Consider the following 17780-nt stretch of genomic DNA (forward strand, 5'->3'; position numbering starts at 1 on the left):
AGATGATTTTGTGGTTCCAAAGACAATAGTGACATCTGAATAATTAAAAATCAAGAGAGACTAAGTCTGAGTGAGAGATGAATCAGTTAGTTGGAGTTGGAGGTTCAGGAATCGGTAGTTTGGTATCATAAACTTTGCCACTGGTTAAATTTTCTTATTGGAATATTTAAACCCACAATGTTTGCACTTGGTGCCTTGCTTTCAAATTACTCCTGAAAGTCCTTCAGATGGAGAACTTCTATTGCAGCCATTTCTCTGATGCATTCCTAGATGCTTGTTCTTTGTTCTATAAGGAGTCCAAAATGACATCACTATGTTAGAGGCAAGTTACAGTGTGTACTAAGACTGGCAAGTCCTCAGAAGGCTCTACCACAGGTAGGGCACAAATAGACCCTATGAACATTTGGGGAGGTTTCTCTAAATTTGCGAATTTTGAGTTTCTTTTGAGTTACTTCTGTTTTGCTCATAGAGTACAGTACCTTCTTTGATGAGGGCATGCCATGTCGATTGATCCTGTACCAGTGTGTTCCATGTTCATGAAATCATTTACAAAATTCTTAAGAGGAACCTTAAAGGTGTCTGACTTAACATGCTATATACTCACATAGCAGCTATGGAATCAATGCAGCCTTTGGTGGATCATTCTTCTTGTTGGGGTGAGGATAAGGTAAAAGGATCTTGAAGAGAAAAGTCTCTCAGTAGTAGTGAATCTCTTTTTCTTTAGTTAACGGTGTACTCCTTTTAAGAAAGAAGCACAGGGAAATTCTCAGAAGGGTTAAAGAGAAGAAATGATGGTGACTGGTCTTAATACTTCTAAAGATCCAAGCTTTGTGCTGTGTTTGTTATATTTACCATTAGTTTACTTTAGCTGAACTATATACTTAAGATAAAAAGAGCAGAAAATAGCAATCCTAGATTATGAACTGTTTTTTACTGAAAATGAGAAAGAGTTTCAAAGAAGTGAAAATTGGTCCACTGTATTTTTTATTATGAACTTAACACATATCAGTTAAAATGGGCATTTCATATGTGAAATAGAAGAAGATTGTACATTTAATTTAAGCTTTTAATTACTTATGGCCAACTTTTCTTGTAACTGTAATAAACTCAAAAAATAACTTTCAAAGTGTCTTCCTTGTCTGGCCTCCCCTCCCTCCCTCCCTCCCTCCCTCCCTCCCTCCCTTCCTTCCTTCCTTCCTTCCTTCCTTCCTTCCTTCCTTCCATTTAAAGTAAATAGTCACATTTTCAGTAAATAGGGGTAGTTTTATCTCTTGTATTGCTTGTCTTCATGCCTTTCATTTCTGTTTTTTGCTTCATTGTTATAATTAGAATGTCTATACCTATGAGGAAAGGAATCATCTTTACTTTGTCTTTGTATAAATAGAAAATCTTTTGGTGGATTCCATTTGCATATAATGCTAGTTTTTTTTCTTTTAGATAGGTGTTTTATATTACATTAAAAAGATCCTTCTATGCCAACACTTTGGATATCTTGTTTTTGTTAGCATAAACAAGTGTTGTAGTCAACATGTATGCATTTATATATGTATATATGTATGCATGTATTTATATAATCAAAGGTTTGGGATCTTTTTGTTTTTAATATGATTTAGCATGTTGCTTTCCCAATGTTTAATCATAATATACCCCTGGTATAAATATACATGATCATAGTAAGTTATTTTTTTTGGATAAATTACTAAATCTTTTTGCTGTAATTTTAATTAATATTTTAGAATAGATATTCATTAATGACACTATTGTATGATTTCTTTCTTTGTTTTATTCCTATCTAATTTAGGTATTAGGACTATATTGTCTCATAAGTTGAATTTGGTAGCATACATTCTTATTTTTTAGAATAGTTCATATAATATAAATATAATTTGTTCTTTAAAGTTTCAGAATTCCTTCTGATTTAGGATTGTTTTTTCTTCTCAGAATTATATTATAAGTAGTATTTTTTCTTTTCTTTTTCTGAGATTTTTGTGATTTAAGATCTCTAGTAGTCTTTTAATCTGGGCAGTTTATATTTTGTAGATAATCTATTTCTTTTGAATTCTTAGATTTGTTTGCATATTCCTGTATTTCTGTGCAGGTGATTTTAAAATCTCTCTTTTCAGTCCTTACCATTCCTACTTCATGCTTATATTTTTCAGTAATCTTTTGGATATCTCCAGTTGAATATCTCCCCAGTAACTTTTTCTCATTAAGTTCCAAACTGAACTTATTTGCTTTCTTCTTAACTGTGAATCTCCTAAATTTAACTTCATTATTGTCATCTGTGTTTTCTCCATTACTCTAGTATCTCTTATTCACAACCTTGTAGTTACTTTTGACCTTTTCCTCTATTAATTGATTGAATTTTATTAATATCCCCTCCATAACTTTTCTCATATCCACCCTTCCTCTCTATCCCCATTTTCAGCACCCTAGGACAAAACTTTATTTTATTTTTATAATTGCACATAATCTTTATTTCAATTATTCATTCATGACATGCTAAGTCTAGATTGAAAGATCAGGAGATCAGGATTATGGTGGGGAGCTCAACAGATGGAAATGAGAGAGCCAGAGTAAGTCTCAAACCGTCTTTGGGGACTAGTATTCATATTCTTTGGTCTATTCTTTCCATTCTTCTCCCTCACCTGGTAATTTCAATTTGTTCAGCCATTTCCCAATTCATGAACTTTCCCTGAATTTCTAGAGAATATTAATTGCTAAAATGCCATTTCTAATATTACATATTTGAATTTAAGGAATGCTAGGTAAACTGGAAGGTCACAAACTTTAATCAGTAAGTCACTCCTCCAAGTTACTGAGACACTCCCTCTTCACTCTGCTTTGTATAAACATTAGTTTCTTCAATTCTCAGTTCAGGTGCTATCTTCTACCTGAGTCTTTTCCTCATGTCCTCAGATATTAAAGTTCTCTCCTGCTAGAAACATGGCATTACTTTGTATTTGCTATTTTGGGTACTCATTGTATTCCCCAGTGGCAGATGACTCATGAGAGCAGATGACTCATTCATTATAGGTCTTTCCATTCCCAATAGCTAGCAGAGTGCCTTGACAGTAAGTTAATATTTGTAGAATTAAGTTGAGACCATTGATTTTCTTCCTCTAAGGCTAAAAAGACAACTTGTTACAAATGGGTCCCCAACTCATCTCCTTGAATTCAAAGGTTCTGGGGCAGACTAGGTGGAATCTCATCTTGCCTGGGTTTGGTCTTGACTAGAACAGGTGCCTCCTTTGACAGAGTTCTCTCATAATTCTCAAAGCCTGGGATACAGTGAGATACTGTGAACACCTAAGGATTGCAGAGGGGGCAGTAGAAGACTGGAAGGGAACCTGTACACAGTAGGTGGTCAGCATATGTATGATGAATTAAATGGAAGTAATTCAAAGGATTGCATTTCAAAGGTTCAGAACTGGCTGCAGTTACTACTGAAAGTGAACTGAGAATCATCTAGAACTCATGATCTTCTGTCCTGCCCTCCACATGTTTCCTCCTCTGGGTTTGTTTTCTCCACTGTAAAAGGCCATCATATCAAAGGATTCATAATTGGAAGGGCTCTCAAAGATCATTTAGTCCAACCCCCTCTTTTACAGATGAGTAATCTGAGACCCAGAGAAGTCAGGGCTTTCCCCAAGACTATGCAGCTAGTGATTGTGGGCATTCACCTCAACTTCTTGGACTCCCAAGTTAGGATTCTTTCTACCATACCTATGAACTAAAGAGATCTTTTTGTCCTCTGAGCTTCTGGGATACCTATTCAAAGTTCTATTCATTCTCTAATGGGCATAAGTCATCCTTTCAACTAGGTTGCAAGCTCCCTATGGGTAGAGGCTATTTGTTTACTGTTGTATTCTGCTTGGCAGAGATCACAGGGGATGATGGCATTCAGTTAATATTTTTTCACTTATTGATTCCAAAATTAAGTGCAAAGATCTTAACCCTCCACTACTGAATTTAAAGCTTTTCTTCCAAATAAGCCTCTGTCTCCATAACAACTGTTTGCTTACAATTTACTGCTAGGGAGATAAAACAGGGAAAAGAAACCCCACTGGGCTGGAATTGACTCTCTTGTACCTTCATTCTTGAAGCATATGATCCCACAGTGGGAGTCACTGGCTGATGATGTTTGAAGATAGACACAAGTAATCAAAATTCCTGTGCTACATTGGACACAGAAGACAAATTCTATCAGCAAGATAAACTCAAATTGCTATTAGGGTGAGGGCAATTCTGAGACACAGGGGACTCACTGGAAAACAGAATAGTCCATGATTCCTGCCTAAGTCTTCCATTTGCAAAGGGAGACACAACTGGGTTAGGAAGCAGACCATGGGGTCTTCTGGCTACTCTGCCAACATAGGTCAGATGGATTCCCATCCTGAGCTTCCCCCCCCCCCACTATATATTTGCTAAATATGATGTTTATGCCCTGGAACAACCTATCCCACAATGATAATGAGCCCATTCATCCTGCAAAGGTTGACTTGAGGCTCATCACTTCTATCATAACTTCTCAGTATCTTTCCCAGGTCCTCAGACAGAAGGGATCTCTCCCTTATGCTATTAAAAAATGGAACTTTTCATGAATTTTCATGTTATCCTTGCAGGGACCATACTAATCTTCTCTCCATTGTTCCAATTTTGTATGTGTGCTCCCCAAGAGAGCAAGGTACAAACCTTTATTACCACTCACTTGGACTGTTGGAAATACACTGAGCATGCAAAGACTCCCACAGGAGCACACTCTCTTTTATATCTTATAAACGCTGAGTTTGGTAGAGTTTCCAGAACAATCTTAATCTCCCCTTTAGTGTTTTAGGAATATCCCTGAGGGATTATTCTTTCTAATGTTGTTGGTTTAAACTCTGTTGATCTCTAATACCAATTACAAATCTCATTGTATCAAAGGTTATAATGTGGCTCTGACATATGGAAGGAGGAAGATTCACATTGTCTTGTGAAGGTCTTTAGTATAATTGATAAAACACATTTTTAATGGAATATCTGAAATCCAGTTCCCCTCCCCATTATGAATTGTCCCCCGCCCTATCCTGAGTTGTGGGCTGCTCCCTTGGTAACCATAAAGTAATTTTTCGATACTAACTGTATAAGAATCTGTCTCTAAAACTCCATTTTGGGGTTGGATTTTCTTTTTGAGAGGGCCCCCACCTGTATTATCAGCAAGATTAGAGAAATTTTAACGAATATGTATGTTACGCTGATTCTGTTTGTTCTTTCTTGAGACAGTTGTATCTTATTAGGACAACTCTGGAGGTTAACAAACTTAATTTAATTAATTTTTAAAGGTCAAACTCACTTAGGTCATCAGCCCCCCCCCCCAATTCTGCTATATTATACCTAATAGCAATAGCCAGTTGTAGTTAATTTCTTACTAATATCATTGATTGACCCAGTAATTAATGCCCTAGTATCACTTAATCAATTAAGTGATCACTTAAATGTCACTTAATTTTTTACAAAAGGATATTTATTGAGAAGATATAGCAAGAAAGGAAGTATAAAACATTCCCCTAAACTGATAATACATTCTCCCCTGTGCCACTTTGGTACTTGGGTAGCATGAACTCATATACAAATAGTCCAAGAAACAGGTATAATCATGTGTTTTCCAGGTGGGGAGATAGAAAGGTGATAGTAGGAGGTTGTTGCATGTTCTCCTCTCCCCACTGAGAAACAGTAATTGCCTCCCTCACCACTAGAAAGAGAACCAGAGATGTGTTAATGGAAATATTTTGTATGAATGTTTATTACTTAAACAAAGAAGACCTTTCTTCACCACATGATCAATATTCAGGAAACTGCTGTCACATTTGTGCATATTCCAAAGTCTATAAGGGAGATTGCATCATACTTAGTACCCTCTACATACTCATTAGCATGCGGATCTCATTGAATAGTACTTACTAGAGGCTAAGTGCCATGAAGCTTGATATCTCCTCTAGTATACTTTTCCACACATAGTTGGCCTCAATAAATGTTTGTTGAATGGATATTTTATAATTTTCCTCTTGTTTGGCTTTCAGCATAGACTAAAATTAGCTGTTCATCATTCTTTTTTTTTTTTTTTTTTGGCTAGGCAGTGGAGTTAAGTGACTTGCCCAAGGCTACACAGCTAGGTAATTATTTAGTGTCTGAGACCGGATTTAAACCCAGGTACTCTTGACTCCAAGGCGGTGCTTTATCCACTTCACCACCTAGCTGTCCCCATCATTCTTTATTATGAGATAAATGTTTTATTTGAGGGTCATTATTAAACAACACCCTCAGTTTTTTCCCCTAACCTGCTTAATTCCAGTTGCTTTAATTTTTGTGATGATATTTTCCAGTCCCTTATTCATTGCTCTGTCTTTCTGCTAAACTATCTTTACTTAATTCACGTCCCTCTTGAGACAAAAATCCAGAATTAGATATGCCTTCCTCATTGCTTTCTGCCAGATGACATTCCTTGCCTCCTTCAAAATTCTCTAGCCTCATTTTTATGAAGCCTTTACTGATTAACCCCACCTGACTCCAATCATTCCATTTGTTTAAGGAATTCTCATCATTCTTCACATTTCCAACTTTCCATATAACCTTCATTTTAAAGCAATTAAGAATGTAGGTAATTTAGTAAATTTGTGAAAACATGCATTTATTATAAAAAAGGCATTGCAGGGAAAGATGATTAACTTATTTCATAATAACATTTGCCACAGATTTCCTTTAAATCATTGTGTGATAGAAAGAGTGCTGTAGTCATAACTGGATTTGAATCCCAGCTTTGACAGAGTTTGAGACAGTTACCTCATCTATTTGGGTTGCAGTTTCCCACTAGGGTAAAATGAGTGGGAGAAGAAGAGATGATTTCTTAGTTTTCTTTGAGATCTTGACCTACTAGTTGCATATTTAAGGTTATATTCCATGAACTTTGAATTTTTAAAATTTTAATTTAATTAATAAGAAATAGTAATTCAATTGCAAATAAAAATTAAATTTAAATTAATTGAATTTTTTAGGGGCCATTTTTAGTCTTTTATTTTCATATCCCCAGCTCTTAGCAATGTGTCTGACAACATTGTAGGTACATAATTAATTCATGTTGATTGGAAAGGGGAATTTTTCTATTGTATCTAGAATATCTTTCATTTATAATTTCTTGAATTTAGTTCTGGAAAAATCAGACCTTGAAAAAGTCCATTGGGATTCAAATGGATCTACTTGACTAAGCTTTAAACTCATCCCTTTGGCTTTCATTGATTGGCCAGCAACAGGTACTAGGCCAAGACTCATTTGTTCATTTATTTGGATTTTGATGGCTCACAGTGAGTGTAAATAGCAATTGTTTCTGTTCTGGCCAGAAACTCTGAGGGTCTTTCCTTCCTAGATTGATTCTTTTGAGAAGGCAAAGTAGATCATCTTTGCCTCAATTCTTACCTAACCTTTAATCACCAAATGGGTGTTGCCTCAGAGGAACTGAAATTTGGAAAGAGCTTAAAAATAGTAAAATCTCCACTGCACCTTGCGGTGACCACTAGTTGTCCTTACCTAGTCCTTAGGTCTAACTTAATCTCATTCAGGATTTACACTTTGACCTTCTTTAGTAATTCTTTTTGGTTGTTGGTTTGGTACACTGTAATAAATTATCTCTGAATGAATGGAATGGGAAGTGATTTAAGTCTTTAGTTTTCTTTGTTCTTCTTTGTTAATTTTAATTTATTTAAGGAAATGAGATTTAAATGACTTCTCCAAGGTCACACAACTAGGAAAATTATTAAGTGTCTGAGACTGGATTTGAACTCAGGTCCTCCAGACTCGAGGGCTAGTGCTCTATCCACTGTACCACCTAGCTACTGCCTTACTTTATTCTTAATTTCTTTTTTATTTGAGGTCTTTGTTATAAACTTTCAGAACTAGAATTGTATTCTCATTATTTTCATTCATAAATAATCAATCAGGCATAATTAGCATGCTGAGTTCAAGACCTGATTTTTATTATTCTATTATTAAGTTTAAACATCTTTCATTCCTACAGCAGTGGTATCAGTTTATTTCACTTTGCATTTTCAGTGTTCTAGAATATGGAAATAATCTTAAAGCAGACCATAATATGCTATCTTCCCTTCACTTAAAATTGAGAAATCCCCTTGCCTTTATAAAACTAAAATAGAGAATTGTTACATATTTAATTTTCTACTGAGCACCATGAAAGGCAAATGCTAGAGTGTTAAGAATGTAATAACTTTTAATTGCATTTGTTAGATTGGATCTGAAATCTTATTGTTGCTGCAGAATTCTTTATCACACCCTAGACTTGATGCAATTTTAACATTATGAACTTTTAATCACTGTGAGAATATTAGAGAACTTCCTTAGGTAATTTAAAAGAACAAAATCAATGGTTTTGGTGATAAAGGGTTCCACTGCAGAGTTCTTTTGGGTTCTCAGCAATTATTTTGTTTCTAATTTTGCATAGAAATCATCTTTGAAGCAATACTAAAGCAAACATTTTAAAAACATAAAAGCAAATATTCTGGGACAATTTTATACTTCATTTTTGCCATCTTCCTCATAATTTTTCAAGAGAAATGAGAAAAGGTCAGGTTATGCTTCAATTATATAAATATACAAATTTCCTATTATTATGAATAATTAATTGTCTGAATAAATCATGCATTAAAGTATATATATATATATATACACACACATATATGCTATCATATTTGGGATTTCCACTCATAACTTACCAATAGAATTAGTAATGAGAACTATTGATGTTTCTTAGTATAAAGTTACTTTTATTGTGATATATGTTGAAATATTTGTGTAGCTGTAAACAAATGATTGTAAAATACAGTGACCCTGGCTGATTTTAGGAACTCTGAATTAAATTTCCAGAGCACACAGGTATATATTCCCAGACCAATGGTACTTCCCAGGTAATATTATTAGATTTTTTTCCAAACCCCACATTAACATGGTGAAATATTGCTCTACTGTTGTTTCCATTGTATGCCTCAATCTATCCTTTCTGGATATGCTGTCATTAGATCAGTCCCATATGAATCCTTCCATTTATCTCAGGTTATACTGGTATCTAAATATCTTTGACTATTCCACATCCTTCTGAAATTTCATAGGTTCTCTACCTGGGTGAGAAAAGCTTTGTTTAACCCTGAGTTGAACATTTTCAATGAACTTTGCTTAGAAGATCCACTTTAGGGACTATCTCACCCTGACCATCCCCATCTAAGAATGCAAGCTAGATAAGCAAACAGAATCTCTCTCTCTCTCTCTCTCTCTCTCTCTCTCTCTCTCTCTCTCTCTCTCTCTCTCTCTCTCTATATATATATATATATATATCCAAAATAAATATACAGTGAGGGAAATGGGACACTAACTCCTGAGATAATCAGAAAAGGCTATTTCAAGGAAAGGAAACTTTAATTAAGCATTGAAAGGTGCTAGGACTTTTAGTAAGTAGAAGTGAGTAAGGAGAGTAAGCATCAGTGCATAGTAACATAGCTTTAACAAAGGCCCAGAAGCAAGATTTGGAAAGTTGTGTTTAAGGAGCATTAATTTGGTTGATTCAGAACTAAAACAAATGCATAAGAGGAAGAATTGAAAACTGGACTAGAAGATTCATCACCAGAAGGATTTCATACTTAAGGTTAACAATTGCTTTGTCTTCATTATTCATTTGTTTAGCTAATCCTGCTTTTCATTGATGTCCCTATGGAACAACTATGCTTTATTGATTAGGTTAAAGAAAATTCCTTACAACAAATATATATGCATCTATTGCTGGGATAGTTCTACTTTCCCCTAAAGGAACATTTTATAGCACAACTTGGAAAATGTACAGCTTTCCTATCTCTATGATAAAGGGTGATTTGCTTTATCCTAATCAATTCCCTGAGAATAATTCTTCAATGATCTTTACAACAGGAGTAAATTTTGTGGCATGATCAAAGAAACAGAATAGACCCCAGGACAGAAGATTTTAGAAAACAAAGATATTAGTTCAGTGGTGATAAAAAATTGTAATTCAAGAGGATGCCTGACAATTGTTGAATGGTTAAACAAACTGTGGCTTGTGAGTATGATGTAGGATTGTTATGCTATAAGACATGATGAACAGGATAGTTTCATAAAAAACCTGGAAAAAGCTGAACTCATACAAAGTGAAGTGAGTACAAGCAGGAGACCATTGTATACAAGACCATCATCTCATTTATTCCCAAACAGCCGCTTTTCCATTTTTTTTTCAATTTCCTAAATGGGAACTCAAGAGGTCACTTGAACATTTTTGGAGTGAATTAACAAACACAAACACTTTTTGAAATACTTAAGTTCTTTTTGTAGATATATACCTACATTAGTTGCACCTCCCAGTTTTTTCTTTATTGCTCATTGCCATGATTCTGCATAGTTGCCAAAGGACAAGTGAAAATGAGGTTACTAATAATATTACATGAATAAAAAAGCTCAGTGTGTGAATAATGAGGATGAATTGTAAAATGTAAATAGTGGGAAACTTCAATATACCTTTTTTGGATCTAGACAAATGATCAAAAATTAAAACGAAAGAAGTACTTGAAGAGAATTTTAGAAAATTTAGAAATTATAGATTTCTGATAGTTATTGAATGGGAATAGAAAGGAATATAAATATTTCTTCATTTGACTGTGGAACTATTACAAAAACTGATCATGTCTTTGGTTATCAAGATTTCATAGACAAATATAGAAAGGCAAAATGTTAAAAGCATCTTATATAGACCAGAAAAGCAATACAATTACATTTAATAAAATGTTATGGAAGAAAAGGCTAAAATTAGCCTAGAGTTTGATTAATCCTAAAGAATTGATAGATCAAAGAACAAATCGAAGATAATTTGATTAAAGAAAAATTCTTACAATGAGGTCAAATAGCTGTTTTTTGAGATACAACTAAAGCAGGGTTTAGAGGAAAATTAATATATTTAAATACTTTCAATAACAAAAAGAGAAGGAATGATTCAATATATCTGAAATACAACTAAAAACCCCTAGAAAAATGAATTCATTTAAAAATCCCAATCACAGATTAAAATAGAAATCCTGAAAATTACCTTAAGAAAATTAGAAGTAAAGTTTGAGCTAATAAATAAAACTGGAAGTTTTTTTTGCAGGGGGGGCACTAAAAGATGTGAACCATTAGTTAATTGGATTAAAAAAGGGAAAAAACCCCAAATCACTAATATAAATATGAAGAAATAAAGGATATCATTAGAAATTCTTTTGATTACTATGTGCCAAAGAATAAATATTATGATCACATTGAATGAATATATATATATATATATATATATATATATATATACACACATATATATGCAATACAAGATTGCTTCAAAAGAAGGAAAATTATCAAAACAGTACTAGTCCATAATGATAAGAACAGCAAAATAATGAAAATAATGATTTTTATGAATAAGAACAGAAAAAAATCATTTGTTAAAATATAGTACATATTCCTGTTTTTAAAAAAAACATAATATAAACCTTAGGAATAAACAGATTTTTTTTCTTCAGATGGTAAGTAGTGTCTCTGTAAAATCAAGGGCCAGCATTATGTGTACTAAATATGAATAAAGCTCTTTCTGATAAACTCAGGGGTGAAGCAAGAATTATCACTGTTACTGTTGCTGAAATATTGACTATTATAATAATAAAAATAAATTTATAGACTAAGAATTGTGAAAGAAGAAAAAAAATCATAACTTCTTATAAATCATCCAATGGTGTTTTGAGCACTGCCTAGTAGATAGAACACTGGTCCTGGACTTAGGAAAATCTGAATTTGAATACATCCTCAGACACGTTATTTTTGTGATTTTGAGCAAGTCATTTAACCTTTGTCTTCTTCAGTTTTCTCAACTGTAAATTGGGTTCTATGATAGCACCTACCTCACAATATTGTTATGAGGATTACCTGAGATAGTATTTGCAAAAAATGCTTAGCATGATGCCTACCACATAGCTGACCTTTTATGAGTGCATATTCACTTCCTTTCCCTACTAGCAAAAATCTATATAATCAAGAGAATATAATGAATTTTAACACATAAAATTCCAGCTTATAAGGAAAATCAATACAATTTTAAGGAAAAACAATTCCTGAGGGATGATTTGCACATGTGTATTAAAGTCTTGTGAGTAAATTAGAATGCCAAGAAAGCAAATGTAGAAAAAAAAGGAAAAGAAAACCAGGGACTGCTTTTTGTTGAACAACATCCACATTGAGATCTTGAGAAAAGTCAAAGAAGTTAGAGAAAATGGGGTTAGAATGGTGGGAGGAGAACCTAAAGAGTTGGATGTCCCTGAAATAAAAGTAGAAGGGTATATCCAGGAGGAGGAGATGACTTAATAGTTTCAAAAATTGCAGAAAGGTTAACAAGACTGAGGAATTTAGAAAACTACTGAATTTAACAATTTAAAGGTTATTAGTGCCATCATAGATAATAATTTGGAGACTCAGTGATACGCAATAGACTATTGGGAACAAGGAGAAGAGAAAAGTAGTCAGGAGAGGACATTTTTTTAGGATTGGGGAGACATAAACATGTTTGTATTCAGCAATGAATCAGTTAGTTTCATGGAACACTAGTTCTATGTTCATTTGCTTCTGGTTATTTGGTACCTAATCTTTCCCACTGATTAATATTTCTAATTGTGAGAAGTGGTATCAAGCAATTTCGATGATTGCAGTTTTATAGTATAGTTAACTCCTCAATTCCTAAGAAAATTATTGAAGACTATAATTTGCAGAATAAGTGACAGTCTTCATTAGTAGAGGGACTTTTTATGATCTCAAAGTTCTAGTCTAAAAGACATTATTATGTATATGTGGACCCTAAGGAATTTCATACATATCAAACAAAAACATGAAAACATATAATGCTGACATAATTTTTAATTGCCTTCTGATCTTTGACGTTGTACATGTATTAGTATTTCCAGACTTATTGTATCAAGTACTTGAATTTGTAATCTTGTTGATATGGATATTTCTTCTAATTATTCTTTCTTTTAAGGGTTTTTTTTTGGCAAGGCAGTAGAGTTAAGTGACTTGCCCAAGGTCACACAGCTAGGTAATTATTAAATGTCTGAGGAGGGATTTGAACTCAGGTACTCCTGACTCTAAGACTGGTGCTCTATCTACTGCATCACCTAGTTACCCCTTAATTCTTCTTCTTCTTTTTTAGATTTTTGCAAGGCAAATGGGGTTAAGTGGCTTGCCCAAAGCCACACAGCTAGGTAATTATTAAGTCTGAGTCCGAATTTGAACTCAGGTACTCCTGACTCCAGGGACAGTGCTCTATCCACTGTGCCACCTAGCCGCCCCAATTATTCTTAATAAAACAAATCCATGCCTGCCTTTTTTAGTGCCACTGTTATTCATATTTCCTCAAAAATTCAAAGGTGTTTGACTCAACATACCATTTGTTTTCCTTATTTTCCACTGATGTTTATCCTTCCTTCTTGAAGACTATGAAATCAAGGAGGTGATTCCATGACTTACAAGTGAATTGGATTTTAGTGTTGGATGCTGTGTTAAGTCACAAATCTCATTTTCCCCTCTAGGGCCATTTGTGACTAGTGGCTGGATATGAATTAGGAAGGACTTAGTTGGGAGGAAATCAGAGTTAAATGACTTGTCTAAGGTCACACAGCTAGTAACTTGTCTAAGGCCAAGTTTGAACTCAGGTCCTCCCAATTCCAGAACCAGTGGTCTATCTACTTTGTCACCTAACTGCCCAAGGAAACAGTCCAAGGAGAACCATATGAACATGCCTGTCATTCATAAATCATCCCTTATTTCTAAACTATGGTATAAAAGTTCAATAATCAAATGCCAAAAAATAAGTGGGCCCCAGAGTTGAAAAGTAGAATTTCCCTTTGGGAAATTGGGAAATACCTTTAATGAAACAAACATTCGTCTTTTTAACACCAATATTCTTCCAATGTTATGAAATGACTGCCTCCAAAAAAAATCAATAATGCCTTTTGCATTGTTTATGCTTTGTGATTCTTTATTTGTCTTGTTGTCCAGTTTATGTGTGCTTCACAAACTTTACCATTGCCTGTTGGTTGATCCTCTACTTGATTATTTAATTGCATGCCACAGTTTAGACAATAAGAATTTGTTTCCCCATTTCATTGTTCCTTTTATGGAACATTTTTTTGTGTCAATGTAGTACAATTAATGCAATATCATCTGTAAACAGGATGGATCCCTATGGATAGGGATACCTCCTTTGCCTTGGACTTTGCCCCAGACTTATGATTAGATAACAACTTTGTCAGCATACCTTTCCTTGTATCATATCCCAGTATAGACTTCTATATATCTTTAGTTAAGTTCAGATGCTTTCCCTATCTTTGTTTTGTTTTTTCAAGGACTTTGAAACTTCCTCCATAAGCATATCTGAGATTGTGATGGTTAAGTTCCCTATGTATTATACTACTGTCCTTGATGTGAAAATAAGCTTTAAAAGAAGCACTGAAAATCTTCACATATCAGTTTTTGGCTTTTTTGTGATTTATTATCTAATTTTTATTCTTAAATGTGAATGGAATGACTTTAGTTTTTTTCAAGCTTTATTCAACTGACTTCTTGTTCTGTTGCTTTTTACTATTTTATGAATTTAAAAATGCAGATTATCTTCCATCCTCTTTTCAGATAGATTTTCCAAATGCATTATACACTAAAGAATTTTTCTTGGATACACAAATCTCTCAGTAATGTATGTAGATAGAAGTGGTTTGCAAAGAATTTGACATATGTTATCTCATTTGGTCTTTACTACAGCAGAGTAAGGTAGGTACTTTTGTTTTTCCCATTTAACAAGGAAGAAACCAAAAATAAGAAAGATTAAGTGACTCTCCTAAGGTCAAAGTTAGAATCTGGAGAATTTGAATTCAGGTGTTCTTTACTTCAAGACTATTTTACTATGCCACCTGATAGCAATAGCTTCAGTGTTCAAAGACTCTTTCAAACACTAATCAAAGAGTAAGAAAAAATAAGAGTAAGAAAAAATAACATCTGAAAAGGACAAACTGCCCAACACAATGAAAACAAAAATTGGAACATTTTGTGCTTACTGAAGCAAGGGAGAGAATACATAGGAATTGAGGCAACGTTGGGTACATAAAAGTCATCTAAGGATTACTTAGTTTATTCTTGATTCTATATTTGAATAGACCCTTTTTGGTCCCTGAAAAGTTGAACAAAGAAGTATCAAACCTTATTGGAGCATAGTGCAAAAAATGGAAATGCTGCAGATAAATTGTTTTCTATCATCTTCTTATTTTTCCCAAGGAAGGACAGGACATTGCCTCATTCTAGAGATAAATCAGAGGTCAGGATAGGTCTTCAGAACATGGTGGAAGTGAACTTAGATTTGAGTTTGCAGCATCTTAATCCAAGCTCTTACTATCTGGCATTGGTATGTCCTGGCCTCCACTCTTTGAGAATCTGAAGTCTTCTTAAAAATGAAGCACTTTGTAGGATAAGAAGATTATAGATTTAGAGCTAAAAACTAGGGAACTTATCTAATCTAATTCTCTCATTTTTATAGATCATGGAAACAGGGGAACAGAAGTTAAGTAGTTTGCTCAAGGTCACATTTATTCACATTATTCTCCCAGTCTACGAGTCAATTAATCCTTCATTTTATTTAATTTCTAGGATAATTCTGGTTTACTTCACAAATTGTATTTCTTTGCTCAATGACTTCCAGGGAAGGTATGAACATTTTTCTCCCTTTTGTTCATCCCTAATATGAGAATGTTTCTGATTCTCTCCAGCTTTCTATCTTCTTAGTTCTTTGTTTAATGTCCAGCTCTCATTCTAAGAAATATTGTCTATTCCCTCTTTTACCTTTTTTGGTCCTCTTTTTTTTGAGGTTTGCCCATAAATGCTCTTTCTTAGTCTTCTCAATGTTTTAAACCAAGTGAAAATTTTAAAAATTCAAAATAAGTATTGATTTAAATGCATAATAATTTTTTGAAATTCTATATAATTTTCCTTACCAATCATCTCTTAGTTGCCAAATTCAATGTCCTTTTCTCAATCTTCATTTTTCTTGACAGATTTGTAGCCTTTGATGTTATTAATCACATTACTCTCCTTGATACTCTCTTCTCTTAAGATTTTCAGGACTTCATTCTAACAGGGTTCTGTCCTTTGTCTCTGTTCTTTTCTCCTTCTATATTATTTAATTGGTTACCTCATCAACTCCCATAGAAATAATTATCATATCTATGCTAATAATTCTCAAAACCACTTTCTAATTCTGACCTCTTTACTGACTTACAGTTTTGCATGCTTTCAGACATCTTGAATTGTATGATCAGTAGACATTTTAAATTCAATATTTCCATTATGGAACTCATTATCTTTTCCCCTAAATACTCTGTTCTCCAAACTTCCCTATTTAGGAAGTCACCATCATCTTCCCAATCTCCCCAGTTTGTAACCCAAGTCTCATCTTCAAATTCTCACTATCTCTCATTTTCCATATTTAAAGTATTGCCAAGAAATGTTGATTTTACTCTTTCAATAGTTGTTGAATATATCTACTCTCCTCTGAAACTTCTATTACTGTAGGAGAAGGACTTATCACTTCATTCTTGAACTATTGCAAAACCCTGCTGGTGGGTCTTCCTGCTTCAAGACTCTTCCCCACTTAAATCTATCCTCTATTCAGCCATCAAAGTGATTTTCCTAAAGTGCTGATCTGACCATATCATTGTCCTGAACAACAAACAGCTTCCCCAGAGAATCAAATGCAAAATCCTGTTTGGCATTTAAAATCCTTCATAGTCAATCTATCCACCTTTATGCTCAGCCATGTATTCTTTTATTCATTGAGATTGGTCTTGTCAAACAGAACTAGTTTTTTCCCCCAAAAAAGACACTTCATCTCTCAGCCTTGAGTATTTCTTTGTCTGTCCTGCATGGTTGGAATGTTCTCCCTCCTCATCTCTGCTTCATTGAAAATCTTAACATCTACAGAAATACTTTTCCAACCCTTTTTATTTGAGTATTCTCTCTCTATTAATTATTTCCTATTTATCCTTCATATAACTTGTTTGTATATATTTGAGGCAACTGGTAGCACAAAGGATAGATCACTGGGGCTGGGCTCAAGAAGAACCAAATTCAGACCTAGTTTGAGACATTTTCAGGCTATATAACCGTGAGCAAGTCATCTAACTTGTCTCAGTTTCCTTAGCTATAAAATGGATAATAATTACAGTTACTTTGCAGGGTATTATGAGGATCAAATGAGAAAATCTTTGTAAATAGTACTTGGCATTGTACCTAGAATACAGAGATTATTTTATAAATAATTATTGTTTTCTCTTCTTCTTCCCATAGTTATTTATTTTTTGTCTCCATTAGATTGTGAACTACTTGAGGGAGGGGATTGTATTATATCTCTTTTCATATTTCCAGTGCTTAGCATAGTGCCTGAAACTTAGTGAATGCTTGATAAATACATATTGACTTACTGGTTAAGTTCAACTTTATGGCTTCTTATTTGTGGATGCAAAATTATTTCCTCTGCTTTTTGGAATGTCATTCTAACTATTTTGTTAATTTGTCATGAATAAAGGGGGTGGCTAGGTGGCGTAGTGGGTAAAGCACCGGCCTTGGAGTCAGGAGTACCTGGGTTCAAATCCGGTCTCAGACACTTAATAATTACCTAGCTG

General features: G+C 34.0%; 1 protein-coding gene and 1 non-coding gene across 2 annotated transcripts in view; one reads left to right on the top strand and one right to left on the bottom strand.

Annotated features, from left to right (window-relative positions):
- OCA2 (OCA2 melanosomal transmembrane protein) overlaps positions 1-17780 on the top strand; it is a 511247-nt gene that overhangs the window by 185666 nt on the left and 307801 nt on the right. The window lies entirely within an intron of this gene.
- LOC141510535 (U6 spliceosomal RNA) lies at positions 4583-4685 on the bottom strand. Its single transcript, XR_012475005.1, has one exon. It is a non-coding gene; the product is annotated as a U6 spliceosomal RNA (small nuclear RNA).

Source organism: Macrotis lagotis, chromosome 1 (genome assembly GCF_037893015.1).
Source record: "Macrotis lagotis isolate mMagLag1 chromosome 1, bilby.v1.9.chrom.fasta, whole genome shotgun sequence".
NCBI lineage: Eukaryota > Metazoa > Chordata > Mammalia > Peramelemorphia > Peramelidae > Macrotis > Macrotis lagotis.